Below are 16222 nucleotides of genomic sequence, written 5' to 3'. Positions count from 1 at the left end.
TACTTTTCCCAGTGGTGACAGAAGACATTGTCAAGATCCAGAAAAAAGCCTTGGGTGATGAGGCTTGACCCTGGCGTCCCTCCTTAAGCCGCGGACGCTCAATACATTTCCATAACTATGAGCCAGATGACCACTTCTTCTTCTTCACTCACTCACCCCCCCGGGAGTCACATCGCGGCCATTCAAACTGATTTTTAAATTAACTTGCACACCGTATAATAAAATAATATCCCCCCTCCCCGTCTCGTCCTTTTCTCCCACAGTGACAACTCTCCTTGACTTTGTCCATCCAACTGCTGCATTTGCAATTCATCATCTTTCTCCCCGAGTGCCAACAAGCTGCTTTGTCATTACAACGACCCCCCCCCCCCACCACCACCCTGCTGAATGCCAAACAGTGCCCCCCCCCCTTCTTCTTGTTGCTTCCTCACTTGTATGGTGTCGAAGTGCTGCTCTATAGAAGTGAGGTACAGGTACTGACATGATACGGCTACCCTACCCCCCCCCCCCAACCCCAACAAAAGGCGCTCTAAAGACCCCCGGGGTATGCTTACATTGCCCGCAAAGTAATTATAGATTGAGATACTGAGAGCAAAAGCAAGCATTGTGAATGAAAGTCTGCATGCAACAAGGCAAATCTTGCAAATTGCTTTGTTTGGTTTAGAATGAAAAGACTCGGTTCGCATTCAAACAGGTCCGGGAGCAGAGACTAACATTTACCATTCCAGTAAACGCAATGGGGAACTATTGAGAAGAAACGTGTGTAAAACTGACAAACAATTTACAGAAAAAACAACCGAGCGTTTCACTTTTCGCATTTTCAATAAAGTTTTAGTCAAAAACAGTCAAGCAATGTAAACATTTCCAAGGATATTTTTGCTTGACTGCCTGCTGGAATCAAACTGAATGTCTTTTTAATTACATTTAATTTTACCACAATTCATTAAACCCTGTCAGAACATGTTTGTAGAGGTCTAAACTACCTTATCATTATCATTAGACACAACCAGAGCCCATTAAGACACACTACTTATACTTATATCCAAAAAACTGCAGCCACTTGAGGCTAACAACAATTTTAATTAAACTGTAATTAATCTTGCAAGCAATTGAAAAAGCACTGGAAATTGGCGCAAAAAAACTTTGAACAGCAATGAAAAATTCTCCCACATCTGCAGATGAATTGACTCACCAGAAATGCGTAAACAGGAAATCCAAAAGAAGTATCCCAGGGCTAAAAATCACACTGTTCGCTCGACTTGGAAGAACATAAGGTCCCCGAAGATGAATAGTCGTCCTGCGAGTCTCACAGCTGACTGAGTGACTGAGGATGCATGGGAGAGCGCAGTGGAGTGGAGAGAGAAGAGGGGAGGGGAGAGGGGGCGCGCCTGTCTGGTCCCCCCCCCCTCCTCCTCTTCCTCCTTCCTTCAGCTCTAGGTCTAAGTCGACGCCCCCTCCCTCTCCACTGGCTGCTGCGGCTGATGGCTTTTTCACACTCTGCGGCGCTCACTCATTCAAAACTTCACCCCCCCCCCAAAATCTACAAACGCACAAGCCCCTCCCCGTCTGTGTGTGACCGCACCGACACCTCTCTAAATTTAGAATACACTAGTTCTGATGATTGAACTGGGCTTTTCAGTATAGAATTTGGCCAAAGAATTCATTGATTGCACAGACAATATGATTAGATGAAAGCAGATATTGTTGCCTTGTTTAAGTAATTGCCCAAGTCATTTTTAAAGTCTTTCAGAAAATTGGAAAAACACTTAGTAATCCCAATAGAGAGGTTCAATCATGTAGCAATGTTTAGAGAGTGAAAATCTAGCAATGTTTTGGACTTTACATCTGACAACACTATGGTGGAGTTGTAGACAAAAACAGCCATGTACAAGGGCACATTGTTCTCCCATCATAAACATATCTGGAATATGCCTTATTCACACAAGTCTGACTAAGTTTACGTTGGAAGTTTCCTCCACAATAGCAGAGATCGCTCCTTCTAAGAATTCCTGCAGATTGTTTTAACTACTATAGCAATTCTGAAGTCCCATCCGCATTTTTTATGGGCTATATCCACACAACGACAAAACGCTTATATTTTCAGAAACTTTTTTTTGTAAGCACGAAGCCAGTTCAGTAAATTTGTGCGTCCACATGGGTCGAAAACGGCGCAGTTCATCTTCCAGGCCTGTGTGAGGCGCTGTGAGGCTAACACAGGTAATAGAACAAGATGTAGAGCATGTGCAGTAAACTTTAGTGGAATGTAAACAGTGAAAATGAAACTGATTCAAGGATTTAGGATCTACAGAAGAGACGAGGAGGAGAGTTTATTCTTCAGACGTAACGGGACTAAAGTAGAAAAACCTGTCAGTGACTTTTACTGTCAGTCCAAAAACACGAGTCAGTCTGTGTTTTTGGACTGTCACCTGTGGCTTGTGGACGGTAGTGGAGCAAAGAGGAGCGGAGTCAAACCATCATAGATTAATGAGGAAAACTCATTATAAGGTCAGTAGATTATGGATAACAGACTCTGGAGCTGTGATGTCATCGTTTAGTAAAAGTTGCGGAGACGTCGCAACAACAGAGCCACGTAAACGGCGTTTTGAGATCTTTCCACTCTGGGACCTAGTTTGGAAGATGTTCGTTTAAAGACGCTGGCTCGTATGGACGATACACTGGATTAATAAAATATCTTTGTGTTTGGTCCTCAGCTTGACTTAAGTTCATAAACCAGTTTTGAGCAGATCTCTGTTTAAACTGTGGTCATTGCGCCAACATTAATTCGTTAGCCAAAAATAATGCATGGATTATTCTTCCTGCTGCCTGAGGAGAAAACTCAAAGAACATCTTTGCTCTTAAATGGTTAAAAAATGCAAAAATAAAACAAAAATTTAAAAAGCTGAGATGCCTTAAAGCACATATTTAAAAGCCATTGTGCAATGAGAGGATTTTTAAATATTTAATTCTACATCACTATTATAATTAAATTTGCGTAGAAATTATTCAAAGTAAAACAGCCATTTGATTGTGCTCCAGGAAGAAAGATTCATTCAGCAAAAAATAGACAGAAGAATAATAATCTTTATTCATATAGCACACTAGTACAGGCCAAACTATGCCACGAGCTGTTCATGTGATCTACTTGGGATTCAGAAGAGTTTTTCTTCTTTAATTATGTTTCATATAGTTTATGGTTAGTGCATTTTCATGTGACTCCATTTTAAAATAGGACATGGATTATACCGGTAGCAGCAAGTCAAATGCAATGCTTGTTAATGCCCAGATACTATTTTTTTGAATAATACAAACAAAAGGGTGAACAATATCAGCCAAAACTGCAGGTGAATATGGAAATGCAATGGAAATAGTTGAGCAATGTCATTACTTCCTCCCAAAAGTAGATTTAATGTTTGAATCCTTTTTAAATGACATTTAAAGCTTTAAAGCAAAGGCACAATTCCCTCACTGACTTAATGCCTCGTGTAAATCCAGTATGGATGATTTATTGATGTAAACATTGGCAGAAAAATGTGCCGTGTCACTGCTCGAGCAAAGTTACCGTTGACACTATTTTCGGAGTTTGTCTTTGTCCCGACTCTGACACAACAGAAATTCAAATGTAGGCAAACAAAAAAACAAAAAAAAACACGCCTCACCTTAAAAGCACCACAGACAGAGTAACAGGTCACGGTGACAAGGTTGTGTCTGACAAAATGGACCCGTGGCGGGGGTAAAGTGTGCGGATTGGCCGTTGTCATGGCGCCGGTGATGTGGCGCGGCGTCAGCGGTGATGGAGCGAGCCAGTTCGGTTTGGCTGAAGGAGCGCGACACGGGGAGGAGCGGCGTGTGCATCATGACAGGTTTTCTTTCTTTTTTTTGCATGTGCTTCAAAAAGAAAAAAATAATAATAATGCCCCGAGCGAAAAGGGAGAGTGCAAAGCCATGACAACGGCACAGAGGAGAGGGAGGGGGGGAGTAGGGGAGGAAGGGGGGGGGACAATTGCTGTGTCTAGACTCCCCGATGACTAGGAGCAAAATAAAAAAAACCCGGCCACACTGGTCTGAGCTGCATTCGCCTTGGATTCATGGCCAGCCGAGGTTCTGACCCCTGAGTCACCCGCAAAACCACACGTCTCACAACAGAGGGGGACTACAGCGGGAAGATCGACCACAAAAACAGAAGTATGTAAAAAGCAAAAGCTGCAACTATTTTGGCACTGCATTGTCCAGACTCCACTGGGTCTGACCATGTAATAAAATCTGCTGATCTTAAAACCGATATGGGTTTTTTGGGATGTTGATTGGCTGATGCTGATATGCACGGGCGATATCTAAAAAAGACCTCTTAATGTCTATAACGATGTGTAGTAGGGCTAGGCAATCATTCGAATCTGAATCTAATCGCGATTTTAATAAAGGTCGATCTCAATAATCGCCTAGAGCGTTTTCATCCGACGTCTCATTATTCCGAAAATGTCCCATTGAGTAGGGGAATCAAAATAAAATTAGGTTCAGGCAAGAGTCCACTGACCTTAAAGGAACAGGCCCATTTTTCCATACTGAGATATGTTCTTACCTGAGCTTAGACGAGTTGATATGTACCTGTCTGGTCTTTGTGTGTGCCCTCAGTCACACAAAACGACCAAAGATGTTGTTAGCATTTGGCTTCTCCCAACATATTCCTACAACTCCAAACGAGGAGAAGTTAGAAGTGACCAAGCTCTTCCACGGGCACAAAGACCATACAGGTACGTATCAACTCGTCTAAGCTCAGGTAAGAACATATCTCAGTATGGAAAAACGGGCCTGTTCCTTTAAAAGGGACTATACAGAGTTTAAAAACGTTAAAGTATTTTCCTCCCTCTACTCAGACCTGTTCACCACAACCGCCTCTAAAATCCTGCACTGTTACTCAAAAAGTTGTTACTCACTTGCTTAATATAGAAGCTGCAGTTATGCGCAAGACCTGAGGTGGCAGTAGTGAGTATAAAAATGACCAACTTGCATCTTGTCTCTTTAAAGTGGTAGTCTGGAAGTCTAAATGTTTTACAAATTGTATAAAATGTGCAAAATCGACCACCTGGTTTTGCATTTTGATATTAAGTTAGTAGAGATTAAACCTAAATAATTTTTGTTCCTCCTTCCCAGATTTCTGCAGCTAATCACAGTCTAGAATCCTCCCGTGTTGACCAATGAGACGAGCTTTTCCTGTGAACCAACCTGTCAGGTCCAATCAGGAGGAGAGGGGGAGGAGCTTGATCGTTTACTTTGCAAAATGAGGAGAGCAGGAACAGAATTTTGAAAGTAAGAAGGGCTTGCTGGTTCAAGAGGGGAGGAGTTCACTGTCACATTTCACGTTGCAAACTTACAGACGGTCACTTTAAGGTTAGGGCCAGTGGTTGTACATGGCTCTCTTATCCACAACCCCACTGGGTAAGAGATGTCGGACTAATGGCACCTCTGCTCAATGGTAAATCTTCAGAATAATGAGACGTCGGACTTATGGGTTGTCGGACCAATGGCATGGCACCGTTTTCACCGACAGGAGAATTGGCCAGTCTTGTCGCGATGCTGCAGCGCCTGTCAGATCAAGCGCAGGGAATCACACAGACAGGAAGGGAAATGCGAGAGCAAGAGAAGAGGATCTGGTGAATTTAAGTGACAAACTCGCACTAACTCGTCTAATGGGCAAAACACATAAGGATCCATCACGCAGATGAAAAGTTTACCTTCGAAGAGGAAAACTGTATTTAGATTATTTTTGAGGCTGCAGCCGACAGTCAATTGTAAGTTTGAACGCACATTTTACTAGTATTTCCTTATGTACATATTAAGTTGATCGTGGCCTTGAAAGGCTCTGAATGTGCTCGTTGTCTATTCTTCAAACATTCTCACTTTTTTGCGTCTCCTTTGCAGATGTTTGTGTGTTACATGGTGCGTTGACAGGTGAAATGACATGGAGATGTTGTACTGTGAGGCTAGAAGTGTGGAGCTTGTCTTTGCTGCTGCCTGACAGAGTTAGCCGCAGTTTTCAGCATCTGTTTACTTTGCTTTTTCATCCAGCTGTACTGTGTAGGATGCTTCTAAACTGGAACATGCATTGAACTGTGATATCACATCTGTCAGAAAGACAACAACATTTACAATAGCCTGAGAAAAAATATTGCTTGACCTAGGGCTGCTCGATTATAGAAAAAATAAAAATCACAATTATTTTAGTAAAAATTGAAATCACGATTATTCAAATGATTATTTGTTGCCTTAAAAAAAATCTTTTTTTATTTATTCATTTTAAAAAAAACAACTATGGACAACATTTTCTTTGGACAATAAAACCTTTTTTTTTTTAAAAATATGTTCACGTTTCTAAACTAATCCTATAGGGATACCTGCCCCCTGCTGGCCAGCCCTCACACCGGTCCAACAGAGCCACGCGGCCTGATGACATCATCACACAGGGCTAATGTTTTTATGTCAAACCAAAGCCTGAGCCTTTAGATCGGGAAATACGAAGGGAACAGAAACAATCATCACAGTGGTATAAAATAATAAGAGTTTGTTTGAGCTCCGTTGATCTGCTCCTGAAGAAGAGTTTTAGACTTTTCTACTAAACAAAACCAGGGCCTGAGCAAAGGATGTCGGGGCTTCTAAACAGCTGTTCTCCTTTCATCACAACTTGAGCTCTGTACAGTGGTGTTATGAGGTATAAACAAATATTAGGAGATATTAATAACAGTTCTATTAGCTGGTATTTCAGCTGATCAGATGCGTCACACAAACCGTGCAGGACAGACTTTTTGTGCTTTCGATGGACGAGCGGGAGAGCATCCTTATAATCGTTTTTTCTCGATTATGCTATTTTTGTGATTGTCTAGTGTAATAATCGAAATCGTAATTGAATTTCGATTAATTGCACAGCCCTAGCTTGACCTCTACAAATATTGGTTCTGAATTGAAAACTCCTTGATCCAGTTTCATTCTTACGAAAATCTTACCGGATCACTGCCTCTTTCCATCTAAATCAGACCCACTGCAAAAGGTATGAGGCTTCACATGCATCTTGTTAGTCACCAGACAAATGCTGAATCCACGTCTGCCTCCACCACAGGCATTTAGAGATTGCTTTTATAAAACTCATCTCCACAAACCACTCAGCTTCTCCCTTCTGAGACACACGACCGTAAAAGACATAGTGATCGTCGCTCAATTTAGACTGATTGAATTATGCGTCCGATGTACTGACGCGGCGCTCGATACCCCTCGGACTGCGGGCTTTGGCAGGCTGGACCCGCTGTTGCACATTCGCGGGTCCCGCTGGAGCCCGGCGATGTTGGTCCAGGTGTCATCGGCGCAACCACTCACTGCCAATCACCGTCAAACGCTGGCGGCAAAAGGAAATCTATTAAAAGAGCTGATGGCACTCAATGACAAGTTCATCTGAAGAGGTCTGGAGGTCTCTGTGGACGCAGCAAGAAGCTCAATGACCCCGAAACCACTAAACACAATAAAAACATCACAATGGAAGCACAGTGTCTGTCAAAATGGAAATTAATGGACCCATGGAAACAAAAATTACTATATTCCTCACTCATCTCCATCAACATTAATAACACCAGTCGTGAGAGACTCTATAAAACTTTCCATAACAAAAAATGGCAAGGCTAAAAATATGATAGTCCCCTCAGTGGTGTCGCAGGAGGAAACTATATTTTTAGATGCAATATTTGGAGCCAAGCTTTTAAGTTATTTTTGACCCATGTCCCATGAGGATTCTATATTGCCCGGACCTCCTGCCTCACAGCAAGAAGTTCCCGGATTCAGATCCTGGAATGTGGAGGCCTTTCTGTGTGGAGTTTGCATGTTCCTCTCCCCGTGTCTGGAGGGCTTTCATCCAGGTACTCCGGTTCCCCCCCTGTAAACTAAAAAAAAAGAAAAGGAACACAATAGGTGAATCGGACCATCAGCCTGGCTCCACATCTGGATTTGGCTCCTGAAGGTTTGTCCCAACGGCATTGAAGGATGGGTTAAATGCAGAGGACAGATTTCCCTACGAGGACAATTAAGTATGCCTAAACCTAAGAAAATCTTTATGGAGTCGACTCAAGCCACCAGGGCAGGGTGGCAAACTCGCAGCTCTTGGCCAATCAGAGTACGGCTCTTTGCATAAGATCCATCCATCCATTTTCTTCCGCTTTATCCGGGGCCGGGTCGCGGAGGCAGCAGTCTGGGCAGAGAGGCCCAGACCTCATCCACACGCACCTCCTCCAGCTGTTCTGGAGGGACCCCGAGGCGACACCAGGCCAGCTCGGAGACATAGTCCCACCAGCGTGTCCTGGGTCTTCCACGAGGCCTTGTCCCACTAAGACATGCCTGGAGCACCTCCCGAGGGAGGCGACCAGGAGGTATCCGGAACAGATGCCCGAGCCACCTCAGCTGCTCCTTTTGACGTGAAGGAGCAGCGACTCTACTCCAAGCTCCTCCCGGGTAACTGAGCTCCTCACCCGATCTCGAAGGGCGTGCCCAGCCACCCTGCGAAGAAAGCTCATTTCGGCTGCACGTATCCGCGATCTCTGTTGTGAGGGGATGCTGTACTCTAAGGCTAGAAGTGTAGAGTTTGTTTTTGCTGCTGAATTAGCTGCAGTTTTCCGTCCTTGCTAATCCAGGAAGGCCACATTTATTGTCGAGATCGATCAATATAGGGATAATTATCGTGATTTTTTCTTTCCAAAATCACCCAGCCCCAATATATGATACAATGATCACATTATATTTAATCACAATAAACTACCACCCCTGGATCTTGCAAATGGCGGTGCCTTTGTGGCTCTTCACAGGAGGGTCAAGGTTGAACATTTCTCTTGGTCTCTGACTAGTTATAGCCACCCCTGCACTAGGGGTTTGGTATCACAGCAATGTCAGCACACCGTCATGAGGACTAAAACAGTGCATTCCTTGTCTATTTTTTTTTTTTTGATACCTCTGTTATTAGGTTGATCCATCATCAAAATTTACAACAAGTGTGCCCTGCTCACGGGAAAGCCGGCAGCCATACCTCGAGCTTCTGGGTAAAGAAAGTACACTTCGAATGTTGAACACAGTGCTCTTGAGTGAAGTACAATGGGTTTGTTTACAGCACAGCACATGGCTGAAGAGGGAGGGAGCACAGCACGAACATGGTCGAACATTGAGTGCTCTCTGGGCGGAGGCGAACAGATCCGAGGGATAAACGTTTTAATGTGGGGTTTTGGTATCGTTTCCTTCTGCTATATCTAAAATATCTAAATGTAGCAAGACGAGAAGCTACAAGAAGCTTCCTTTCAAACACCATTTATTAGGGTGTGTATTATTAAGGGGTTGTATCTATTATTAATCCTTTGTTTTTTATCTTCCTCCAATGTCCAAACCCTAAACAATGAGTTGTCACTGCCACGGGACTGGACGTAGAAAAAGCAGCTCTCGGTGACCCCTCACTGTTCCTCGGCGCAGACAGATGGGGCCTTTGTGCGCCGTATTCCAGGGATATCCAAGAAGAGAAACGCAAGTGTTACAGGAGACATGAAAGCGGGGGAGGCGGGGCGTGCGGGCATCATTAGAGGAGGATTCAGGAGTTTCCAGCAGAGCGCGGGATCTCCAGAGTCAACTTCAAAGAGGGAGGAGATGGAGAGGGCTGTTTAGAATGCACGAGCACAGGGTAATGGAGTGGTCGGGGCGGAACAGCGCCGTACTGGACCGCGGGTGGCGGTTCAGGCGTGTAACACGACGCTGCAAATAGTGGATTAAAGAGGGGAGAGAGGCCGCAGTAAAAGGGTCGGCTCGAACAGGAAGGTAAGGCCACATGATCAATCCCAGTCCAAATGAAAACATACCTGCTCTGGTGGCAATAAACGTCTCCTGCATCTGTACCTAGTTTTTCATCACACACTGCTTGAACTGAGCATCAGAAAACCGACAACTGGTTCAAGAGCTGTGGTTTATTCATTCACTGTTGGTAAAAGGTGAATTGTTTCTGTAGCCACCGCTGCTTGAGACTGAGACTTTATTTGCCATTATACAACAACAACTGTACAAAACGTGGCTTCAAATATGGACCAACGACTTCAACTCTTTCTCTCAAACCGACATGAATCCTGGTTAAACACTCGCCCAGGCAAAATGAACAATTACAACCAATCATAGCCACTGTCGTCTTTTAAAATTGACTGATCATGCACACAATTCAGCCACCTCAGCACTGATTCTCACATTTCAGAATTAAAATAACGTTTGTGTATGGAAACGACTATCAGCAAGGACTGTGTTGGTCTGCAAAAGCAGGTGGAGCACCCTTTACAGGCAGCAATGAGACTTATTAACATTCAAAGTTTTAAGATGTATTGTCTTTGCAGTCTAACAAATCTATATTTTAGTTTTAGAGTCCAGTGTTGGTTTATGGGCTTTAAAGACGGGGTGTTATGCTTTTTGCAGGCATCTATTATAGAAAACGCTATCTCAATGGCCGCCGCCTGGGCGCCGCCATGTTTATTTCCCATACCGACTTTGAAGCTAAGCAGGGACGGGCCTGGTTAGAACTGCGATGGGAGACCGTTTGGGAACCTGGCGACAGTAGTGAGTGTGTGCGTGGTTGGTGGTGGGGGCTGATGTGCGCTGTGGACTGAATGAATACTGCAACAAATTGTACACCGACGAGCGTCTGGAAAAGCGCTATAGAAGACTTGCCATGTTCTTTTTCCTACAATACGCGGGCGGCCCCACGTCACCGTCCCACCGGCCGCGGGCATTGGTCACGGGTCCATATGGACCGCGGTGCTGCTGTCCGAGGACAACCCGCCGTCACAACAACGCGAGTGCACGAGATCTGACTGCCGTGCGTGTGTGTGTGTATGTGTGCGTGCGCGCATCCTAACAGGGCGATGTGTGTCATCGTCACTCACCCTAAACTGCAGCTGTAGACGCTCCGCTGGTACAGGTACATCCTCCAAAACACATCTACGCGTCTTTGTTTAAGTCTCTCCTGCAGTGACCGAGGCTGTGGTTCATTACAGATCCAGTGCTGTCATGTCAGAAGCTCAGACACATGCGTAAGACCCAATCCTGGTCATATTCCGTCTCCAAAGTTTTGCCTCCGAAAAAAAGTACACGCAGAAACACGAGCTTCAAATGAAACGCGCTGCTCCGAGAGCTTCAGCCTCCGTGTGCGGAAAGCGAAAGTCAAACCACTTAACGAGCGCATGGCCTGCACTGTTGCTTTTTTTTTTTTTTTATGTTTTTTTTTTTCCTTTGCTGCTGTACCATTTCTTCTCTATTTCTCCTTTACATTCTATAAATCGGCTTTGAAAGCATTGCCAATTGTATTATAAGGATATAAATACTGTCTCATAACAAACAACTTCTTCTTTTTTAGATTGCTCCAAACCACGGGTCCTGCACCGTGAACCGAACCGTTAGAGCTGAACCGCTAATATTTCTCCATAACTATTCCACTGTTTCTTGATTTCTATTCCCTGAGTTTTGCTACATATTGTCCATGTAGTTTATAAGAAAGGAGTACGGGTGCAAACACTCCAATTGCAGTTTGTTTGACATTACTTTTAGCATTCATTCTTTTAAACATTTGGAGTGGCCATAGTTTTAGGAATGGGTTGGGAACCACTGGTCTACTTACTGCGGGTCTACAGCTGTACTGAGTGACGGGTTATAGGGACTATACTGGACATTTCTTTGTAATAACTCATAATCTCTCAATATCAAATGTGGAGACTAGCGAGGCCCGGCCAAAGGCCGGGTCTCAGCTAGTTTGGTAATAATCTCACATCTTCATCACCATCTCACATTGTGCTGGTTAGAAAATGCGATATTGATCTAAAACGGCTGAAACAAGGAGGGTGGTGCACTGTGCAGGGCGCATTCCAAGGACATCTCTGCTTCATCCCGAGGAGCTGAAGGGCTGTTTGAGGAGGGCACAGCAGACTTTTACATATCTATCCATCCATCCATCCATCCATCTATCCATCTATCCATCTATCCATCTATCCATCTATCCATCTATCCATCTATCCATCCATCCATCTATCCATCTATCAATCCATCCATCCATCCATCCATCCATCCATCCATCCATGGACAAAATACTTCCTGATTTTCAAGCAGTCTCACCCCCACAAATAGGCTGTGACTGTAGTGAAGCTACGGCAAGTGCTTTCACTTTGCGATGAAAGGATTAAGCTTGGCGTGTGTGGAAGTCATTTCCTGGATACGTAGGATTTCAGGAGGAGCTTTTAGGGAGCTGCCTTAGAGGATAACATTAAACCGTCAATTGTCACACTGGGTCAAGCTGTAAAGTCGTACTATCTCGGTCGTATCCTTGACTGTGGTGCTCAGACTCTCGCATATCAGTATGACGCTCGACAGGGTATTTATCCCTCTTCTGTGGAAGCATAGACAGACTTGAATGGTAGGACTAGCGCAAAGTCTCGAGTTCATGTCTCCGGGTCCCGCACCGATGGTAAATAAACTTCTCCTGTATAAGACATGGAGACTGCTGCCTATTCTTCATCTATCCTCTCCAACACCATTGCTAGTTCTGTAACACTGCCGCCACAGTGTTAAGAACTGGTGTAGATTCAAAGATTGCTCAAAGATTCGCTAGAGACTCAAAACACAACTCAAGAGTATGATTTCGATGAGAGAACGACACAGAAACATGGCAAAAAAAGCTCTAAAAAGGCAATTTTGCACAATACAACAAGCCAAAGAGAACAGGGTTACTTAAAATACATTTAAAGGTATGTTTTTTTGATGAGGGACAAATCACAAAAAGCTCAAAAGTCGATTTTGCAGGATCTCTTCCCTGTTAAAGTTTAACAAATCCCAGCCTGGCATGTCAGTGGTTTCCCTTCGCAGCAGAGTCCAGTGCACTTAGTATCCATTATTCATGGTGACCACATGACCACGCGGAGGTCTGACAGCCGCTCACTCACCTGGCTCCTGTCCGCGACCGCGAGCCCGGGGAATCTCCACAGAGGCTCGGGCAACGCTCATCCGTCATGTCCCCTCAAACCACACAACCAGAAGAAGACACGTTACAAGAGGGCTACTGCATAAACTAAAGCACCGGGGCTAAAAATAGAAGGTAGGGCGAATACTATATTTATGCTATAATACAAAAATGTAATGGCGCCTCCGGTTGTACAGACAAAAAGCCATTCCCATCAAGACATAGCAGTAGTAAACAATATTATTGAAGATCTTTCAGTGCCACAGGAACGAACTCTCATGGACAACTCATGAGAAAAAAAACGTAACATGCTACGACACCTGCAGTGGCGCTTATGGCCTCTTGGGGCATGAATTACTTAGTACTGCTTTAAAGCTCTCCGTGAGAGTAAACACTACGCTGACAGAAAACACAAAGGGAGAGAGGGATATTGTACATCCAGCTACACAGTGGAGATGTTTATTTTTCACTCAAACTTCGCTGTGAAGACTGTTTGAATGGTGCCATTAATAATAATAATAATGCATCAGTTTTATATAGCGTTTTTCTGGACACTCAGACGCTTTACATTGCATTATTCATTCATTCCATACTTCGCCACACGCAACCACTCACTCACTCGCTCACTACATTCGCTAGGCTTCCTGGTGTTACCAAACGGTCTCCCATCCAAGTACCGACCAGGCCCTTCCCTGCTTAGCTTCCAAGGTCTGACGGGATTGGGCATCGCAAAGGCGGTATGACCACGACACATTAGTGTGTATTGGGGTCTCTGACCCGGTGCAGTGAAAGCTGCAAGGGTGGTTTTCTAGCCAGAGACACCAGGGGGAGATGAAAGACCTTCCAATCATCCCATTAACACTTGTATTACCCCCAGAGGGACAACGGAGAGGATTTATTAAGGTAAACAAGTTACTTAGTTTCTTCTTTAACATTATAATAAATGACAAATTGCATTTGGATTATAAACTTGACTGAACTTTTACTTCCTCCCACTCCTTTTTGAGGTTTTGTGCGGTATTATTTATATATGAAAGCATGTGGAAATGTCATGAATGTATGTATGCATGTTACTGTAAAAAATAGACATGTGTATATGTAATGTACATTGAACTCAGAATAAACAATCAAACAAACGTTTTACCCATTTTAAAAAAAGGTAAATATATCACTTATCATAATTACTAACTGTATCGCAAGATGTATCAATCAATCAATCAACCTTTATTTGTATAGTGCTTTACAACAGCACCCGCTGAACCAAAGTGCTTTCCATAAGTGCAAATGTATGGGATCGGCCCCTGAGTATCGTGATACGTATCGGATACGTATCGGATCCTGTCAAAAGTGGATCATCCCAGCCCTTGTCTGAAGGGTGTTACATTAGGAAAGGATCAACTAAAGCTCCCTTTTGATAAGGAAAAAGAACAAGTTTCTTTTACTTTCACTTTTCAATAGCTTTAATTTGAATAAAATATGCAAAAACCTGTGCTGTTCTGCTTGTGTAGCTCAGCGTTACCTCGTTTGGGAAACAGAGAACCTGCTTGACAGGCTTTGCTCAGTGCTGTGCCAACTCTTATTCTTATAAAACATCCCTGTTCCTGCCACACAGCCTGAGCCCGTGCATGACGACAATGTGATCGCTCATATTAAATCAATTTTGCGTAGTCCAATATCACATTAACAGTCACACAACAAGGCTTCGCAGAGACTGGATTTGATTAAACAGAAAAACATTCTTAAAATCCAGTCAAATATGGATTATTTAGCTTATTTTTAACGCTCCTTTTTCCAGTCTCTTTACTTATGAAGGTCATCATTTGTTTTCAAACTATAGTGGACTTTTCCATTGTAATCTTGCATTGCAACATTATTCTATTAAAGAGTTCTAACAGTCCAAGAATATGTTGGCAATATGTGGACAGTAGACCAGTGTTTCTCAACTGGGATGCCGTCAAGACCCACCATAAATCTAAGCTGGCAAAAAAGAATTTCTTAAATATCATGTAAAACACAGTAAGTACGATACAGTTGTGCAATATCACATAACACTATATGTTCCATTCTAATTAAAAGGGACTATATGGAGTTAAAAAATGTTAAAACAAAGTATTTTCATCCCCCTCGTGTTCCAGCCATGTCCTAATGTGTAGAATGAGCTCAGACCTGCCTCTAAAATCCTGCACTGTCACTCAAAAAGGTGCTACTTTGGGTCTGAAGTGCGGTCATGCACAAGCTTAATATAGAGACTGCAGTTACGTGTAAGACCTGAGGTGGCAGTGGTGAGTATAAAATGACAAACTTGCATCTAGTCTCTTTAAACACAAATCGTAAGTAACTACTTTTTCCACAAATTGTGTCAAAAGAAGACTTAAAGCAGTACTAACTTGTTTGCCTTGATAAATCTTTTTCCATGGTCCCTCTGGGGGTAATACAATTGTTGATGGGATGATAGGGGGATCATTATCTCTCCCTGGTGTCTCTGGCCATAAAACCACACTTGCAACTTTCCCTGCACCGGGTCAGAGTCACCAATACACACTAATGGAATCACAAAGAAGAAGCAAACAGGCAAACAGGCAAAGCTAGCTGCGGGCTAGCGCCACTTTTAACAGTATTTACAAACAAGTTAGAGTGAAAAAAATGATCTCCATTGTGTAATTGGATGTACAATATTGTTCTGTCCCTTTGTCTTTTCTGTCAGCGTAGTATTTACTCTCACAGACAATTAATGAGAAAAAAAAAGCAACATGCTACGACACCTGCAGTGGCGCTTATGGCCCCTAGGGGCATGAGTTACTTAGTACTGCTTAAAAAAAAAAAGACTACCAGGACCAAAACAAGACTAAAATTGAACTAAATTAGTAAATGTTTAAAGAAAACTGAACTTTTTGCCCCTTGAGAACCCCTGCTAAAGCCTCTGTGTATGAAAAGGTCAGGACTGAAAAGAATTAGCCGTAGATAATGCGTTTTCTGAAATTGTGATGAAACTCCCATATCGTTTTTTGCTCCATTTCATTTATGACCAAAACGTTTCCACATGCTTTGAATTCTAACTGGATAACTAGCCTTGAAAAACAGACTACTTCTACTTTTCTCTTGCCCACAATGCAAGGGGGTTTCCCTCAGCGCCCGGGTTTGCTCTGGAACTCATCTGGGAGAGATTCTGGGCGAGATGCTCGGGAGATAAAGCCCACCGTCAGCATCATAAATCCTACATGTGTGACC

At 43.4% G+C, this 16222-nt stretch overlaps 1 protein-coding gene and 1 long non-coding RNA gene across 5 annotated transcripts in view; both read right to left on the bottom strand.

Annotated features, from left to right (window-relative positions):
- LOC306977227 overlaps positions 1-16222 on the bottom strand; it is a 172115-nt gene that overhangs the window by 107849 nt on the left and 48044 nt on the right. Inside the window, exon 2 of the long non-coding RNA XR_013793817.1 lies at positions 4874-4892. This is a non-coding gene — a long non-coding RNA (uncharacterized lncRNA). The remainder of the gene's footprint in view (positions 1-4873; positions 4893-16222) is intronic.
- LOC306975623 (rho guanine nucleotide exchange factor TIAM1-like) overlaps positions 1-16222 on the bottom strand; it is a 132460-nt gene that overhangs the window by 103256 nt on the left and 12982 nt on the right. The window contains exon 1 of one of the 4 annotated variants that reach the window (XM_079573233.1): positions 1193-1329. The exons of the other annotated variants lie outside the window; for them this stretch is intronic. The gene's annotated coding sequence lies outside the window, so the exon portion shown is untranslated. Of the gene's footprint in view, positions 1-1192; positions 1330-16222 lie in introns of those variants that run through there. 4 annotated transcript variants of the gene reach the window in all.

The sequence above is a fragment of the Gobius niger genome (genome assembly GCF_951799975.1).
Source record: "Gobius niger genome assembly, chromosome: 1".
In the NCBI taxonomy this organism is placed as follows: domain Eukaryota; kingdom Metazoa; phylum Chordata; class Actinopteri; order Gobiiformes; family Gobiidae; genus Gobius; species Gobius niger.
This window is presented reverse-complemented; position numbering and strand designations above follow the sequence as displayed.